We start from the raw sequence: 6000 nt of genomic DNA, 5'->3' as shown, positions 1-6000 counted from the left end.
ATCAAATTTAAAGACACTCATATTATTTGATGACTTTCTCCGAAAACAAATCACAACCGTGTACAAAGAGCGTGCCTATTGTGTTACAATCTCTCCAACGGCTCATTGTCGGTCTCTCATTTAGCATCCTCGATACTCCAGGAGTTCCAATCACTTACTATCTCTACAGCCCTGGACTATCTCATGGTAAAACTGGAGGCAACAGAATAGAACAGGTAATTTAGTCATTTGATGTACATCAAAAGAGCCGTATAACGGTACACTGTGGTTGACAGAGTGGCTTTGATGTTTGGCATCGCTCTCTCTGTAGTCTTCAAAGGAAATCTTTGCTTGCCTGTGATTTGTAAAATGTTTTCCGCTGAGCTGCCTTCAATTTCACTATGAGATAGTCCAGGGGTGTAGAGATCGTAAGTGATCGGAACCCCTGGAGTATCGAGGATGTCATTCAGGGGATCGCAATGAACTAAGGGAGATAATAACTCCATCAGTACTGACATTGGCTGAACTATTACAACGTAACAGCTACTCTTGTATGTGATGTATTGCGTGTGAAGTATGTCTTGGAAGGATGTGGTATATTTTTGTTGTGCCTCCTTATGATAATGGAAATCCTGTCCTTTTTATAGTGTTATCTCACTGAAGTAGCCGCCAAAGGTACCAGTTAACGGGATCACCAGTCGACGCCCAAACCCCCTTTATGCCGCTCGAAGCAGGAGCAGAAATAAAAAGGCGTGAATCGCTAGAACCCCCTGGTTGAGTTACATCACACAAGAGTCTAGATACAAGTGCTCAATTCTAGACCAAAGTCATGGGAGACGTTAGGAAGAACAAAAAGAAGAGAAAGTTTCGCTCTAAACGATCATGCAATGAGGGCAGTAGGTTCAATTCTAACGCCCAACCTGACGGCTGTTTGATTGGTTGAAAGAATCAAGGGTCATGTGATGCACTGCTGTAGACACGCCAATCACGTGGTGTTTCGTCGTACATGACAGTAATCCAATAAGGGGATTGCATTTCAAGGGCATGTGTCTTGTTTTAATTTATTGACTGCTCTCCTGTTGAAATTGACACACTAGTAATTATTCCTCTTTGGACAATATGGCGTGTTTTTACACTATTTATAGCCGCTGATTCTGACACATCGGTTTTTTTTCAACAGATGCTGAAATTGAAAAGTTGCCGTCCGACAGGTTTTAAGAAGACCAGAAAATTGATCCATGTTGATTAAAAATCAAACGTCGAAAAATAATTGAACCGATAATATTCTTAACGGTGAGTCATTCAGAAAATATTGTAACAATCGTCTGTCTAGAATTGTTAATATAAACCCTGATAATTTACCTCGGAGTACATAATTTGTATGGTCACAATGCTAGTAACACTAGATACGTGTACATAGTAACAATGCTAGTGGTCTGTCTCATCTTTTGAGTTATTTTCTGATTAATTCATTTATCAGATGTTGGGTGCCCAGAAATACTGTTACTGTATTAGAACTGGTTGTAAACAAATACGTTTATTGAATAAAGCGTGTATTGATTAAAACATTACTTACTATTGCTCCTTACACAGATCCTTTTGCTAAGGCGTGCCTCTTCATTGCATCTCCCTTCTAAATATGTGCAGTGGCTGCAATCGTCCCTGTTTATTTCAATTTATACTTCACTACATGTAATATAATGGCTTTGTTGAAATCGGTTGTCACTACTGTAGAGCATTGTCGGTGAGGTGAGACGTTCTGTCCTCTTTACGTCAAATATTGATACAGTATAAAGGTAATCACACATTAAACTAGTACAGGGTACCGGGAAGGGAGCTTTTATTTACTCAAAATTTCGGTGTATTTTAATCAACATTGAAGAATAATCACGAATACACGAGAACAAAATTATAGATCAACCAGAAATTTAATTCGATACAAAAGCAAAATATAAACCAAACAGATCTGTCCGCAGACATCTAAAATATTAAAGATGCTTCACTGCTGACAAATGGTATTTTTTCACTATGAAAATCAGGAGCAGACGATTTAGTTTCTTCTTCACTTATAAAAAGTTACTTACTTTACACTATTACCACCATTGAAAAGTTTGAGCTTCTAATTTTACTTTAAGTCAAAACTATGGAAAAAAATTAATATCATTCCGCAAAAATTCCATGGCACTATATCCTTAAGAGAAGAAAAACACCGCCCTAGTGAGCGTTTTGCCTCTGACAAATCTACTTGGAGTCATAGTAACGTTAGATTTTGTTGTTTAATTTCTCACTATTATGAGTTAAATATCAACGTTAAAACTCGTTATCACGATAAATGAATTATTTTAAGACAAATGTCCCAATATTTGACCACAATCGGCCTTCGCCCCTACTAGACATACAGATATATTGGTAAATCATTAGTGTGGATCAGACCACCATGTTCATTAGCTTTACATCGGGAAGGTTTATATCCTAGTATGTCTAATGTGATCACGGTATAAACTGCAAACTCGGATAGCATCGTGTTCTAGTTTATCTGCAAGATAAAAGAATTTTGGAATTTTAATAAGAGAGTAAACGACCGGCGGTATGAGACAGTCGCCAGTATGACTATACATATTTTTGTACATATTATTCTGCCATTTTTAATAGGCCAAAACCAAATATGTCTGTTTAGAGTTACCCGACCGACCCTATTATTTACACTTTTCTACGAAACAAAATTAAAAGTTGGGATTTCGATCTCAGACTCCAGTTCCGGCCATTGCTTTAGAGTGAAAGACACTAAAATAATAATAAAAATCCCGACCTACCGACCTTATTTGGTTTGTAATTGTAACCCTCAACAGACATTATTTTGGCTTTATATCTAAATCAAATAAATCAACATTGTTTTGCATTAAAAAAATACTAAAATGTAAAATAAAAATTGCGTGTTAGGTTACGCTTTCCTCCCATTCGACAAATAAGCATTTTTTTTACAAACGCCCCAAACTATCCCAATATCGTTGTAGAGTGGCGATAAAGCATTGGTAATACTGTAAACAATTTTAAAGCTAGTGATGATTGTAATATTATTGAAAAACCAGAAGATATATGTACAATATGATGAAGACAATGCTCATCCGTCATCATTGTTACCAGTCACCATGTCACACAAATTAACACCAAACAGCTAGTCTGCCTTTAGTATAGGAATTCCCAGACTCCTCGGTTCAAGGACGACCTAACGACCACATCAATAATCATTTATTTCTTATAACTTTTCTCGAAAAGTTTGCACGAGAAGAAATCTTTTGTCATGATTTGGTAACTGGAATTTATGATGATTGCTACAACCCAGACATAAGGTCAGGTTGATGAACGCTAATGTGACCGAGCCACGCTTTGTTTCCAGAAGTCTGCCTGCAGGTCACATCCAACATATCACCAGGCTGCAACACTGCATGTAAAAAGACTGTTTAGCATGCCGTGTCACGTAGCATTGTTTGAATGTGCCTAAAGTGTGAAGATTCGATAGAGGTATCTATAGTTTTCTGTGGCTTAGAATATGAAAAAAATACAATTGCATGAACATGCGGCAGATTTTGTGTTTTACGTAATACGATACCGAAATGACCTACATTGATGCAGACGTTTTTCCAAAACGACTGACAAACAAAATAAACGATGATTTCATGAAATTTCATAATTGATATGCAAGTAAGTCAGATTTCAAGCTATCCCCCGCTGTGATTGAGTGTTGCAAACTTTGATTTCAAAAGGAAAAGGCAGATTCGTTAGCAATATCGGTTGGTTTTTGTTTCATGGACACTTGCATCGCTACCGTGATTTAGCTGTTCGAAAAAAAAATGTGCGTGAGATAGAGCGTGCGCAGAAATCAAGATATCTGGTACATCACGGTAACTGGTACATCACGGTAACTGGTACATCACGGTAACTGGTCGCGACCCAGAACTCAAAATAATAATGATTAAGTTGTCTTCCTAAGACATATTAACAAATTGATCTTTTAAGAGACATTTTTTGAAATAGTAAAATTTCTTGGTCGACATTTTACAATGTAAGTCTAGTTCGTGTGTAATGAATTTTTATCGTATATATAGTAAGTTATGTATAGATGATTTTAACCGATTTTTGACCTAGATTCCTAAAACGTCTAAAATGGTCTTAGGGCACTCTGGTGGGTCCATAATTATTTAATCTGTAACTAATTGTCAAATCCATGTGGTTGTTCCCAATAAACGAAAACGGCTTAGGACACTATAAAGAGATAGATTATATACACAAGATCTGTACGCTTACTTAGGTTCAATGAACATTATCATAATCATTATCACATTTGTAAAAGCAGCTGGTAAATTAGAGAATATGGCTGTGAAAGAACTACATGGCGACGAAGAACAGCTACGAAAACCATGTGATGCCGTAGGTTGACACCTATATATAACCGAAGTTACATAAACGGAATCTGAAAATGAAAAGGTCTGCCTGCAACTACGATTTAAGCCCATATTGTTTTTTCTAATGATTTATTTAAGGATTTTTATATAAACTTCTAATCTGGTGTATGGGATGGTGAGAATATGTGCAACAGCTGGTTAATACAAATGTGGATTGAGATTAACGTTAAATGCCCTTCAATGGCTAATGTGGAATAGGATTAACGTTAAATGCCCTTCAATGGCTAATGTGGATTGATTAGGATTAACGTTAAATGCCCTTTAATGGCTAATGTGGATTGATTAGGATTAACGTTAAATGCCCTTCAATGGCTAATGTGGATTAGGATTAACGTTAAATGCCCTTCAATGGCTAAGGTGAATTGGGATTAACGTTAAATGCCCTTCAATGGCTAATGTGGATTAGGACTAACGTTAAATGCCCTTCAATGGCTAAGGTGAATTGGGATTAACGTTAAATGCCCTTCAATGGCTAATGTGGATTGATTAGGACTAACGTTAAATGCCCTTCAATGGCTAAGGTGAATTGGGATTAACGTTAAATGCCCTTCAATGGCTAATGTGGATTGATTAGGATTAACGTTAGATGCCCTTCAATGGCTAATGTGAATTGGGATTAACGTTAAATGCCCTTCAATGGCTAATATGGATTAGGATTAACGTTAAATGCCTTTCAATGGCTAATGTGGATTAGGATTAACGTTTAATGGCCTTCAATAGCTAATACGGATTAGGATAAACGTTAAATGCCCTTCAATGGCTAATGTGGATTAGGACTAATGTTAGATGCCCCTCAATGGCTAATGTGAATTGGGATTAACGTTAAATGCCCTTCAATGGCTAATGGGAATTGGGATTAACGTTAAATGCCCTTCAATGGCTAATGTGGATTAGGATTAACATTAGATGCCCTTCAATGGCTATTGTGAATTGGGATTAACGTTAAATGCCCTTCAATGGCTAATGTGAATTGGGATTAACGTTAAATGCCCTTCAATGGCTAATGTGGATTAGGATTAACGTTAAATGCCCTTCAATGGCTAATGTGGATTAGGATTAACGTTAAATGCCCTTCAATGGCTAATGTGGATTAGGATTAACGTTAAATGCCCTTCAATGGCTAATGTAGATTAGGACTAACGTTAAATGCTCTTCAATGGCTAATGTGGATTAGGATTAACGTTAAATGCCCTTCAATAGCTAATGTGGATTAGGATTAACGTTAAATGGCCTTCAATAGCTAATACGGATTAAGATTAACGTTAAATGCCCTTCAGTGGCTAATGTGGATTAGGACTAACGTTAGATGCCCTTCAATGGCTAATGTGAATTGGGATTAACGTTAAATGGCCTTCAATAGCTAATACGGATTAGGATTAACGTTAAATGCCCTTCAATGGCTAATGTGGAATGGGATTAACGTTAGATGCCCTTCAATGGCTAATGTGAATTGGGATTAACGTTAAATGCCCTTCAATGGCTAATGTGGATTAGGATTAACGTTAGATGCCCTTCAATGGCTAATGTGAATTGGGATTAACGTTAAATGGCCTTCAAT

This window comes from Argopecten irradians, chromosome 4 (genome assembly GCF_041381155.1).
Source record: "Argopecten irradians isolate NY chromosome 4, Ai_NY, whole genome shotgun sequence".
Classification (NCBI taxonomy): domain Eukaryota; kingdom Metazoa; phylum Mollusca; class Bivalvia; order Pectinida; family Pectinidae; genus Argopecten; species Argopecten irradians.
The sequence above is the reverse complement of the archived record's forward strand: the minus strand, read 5'-3'. Positions refer to the sequence as shown.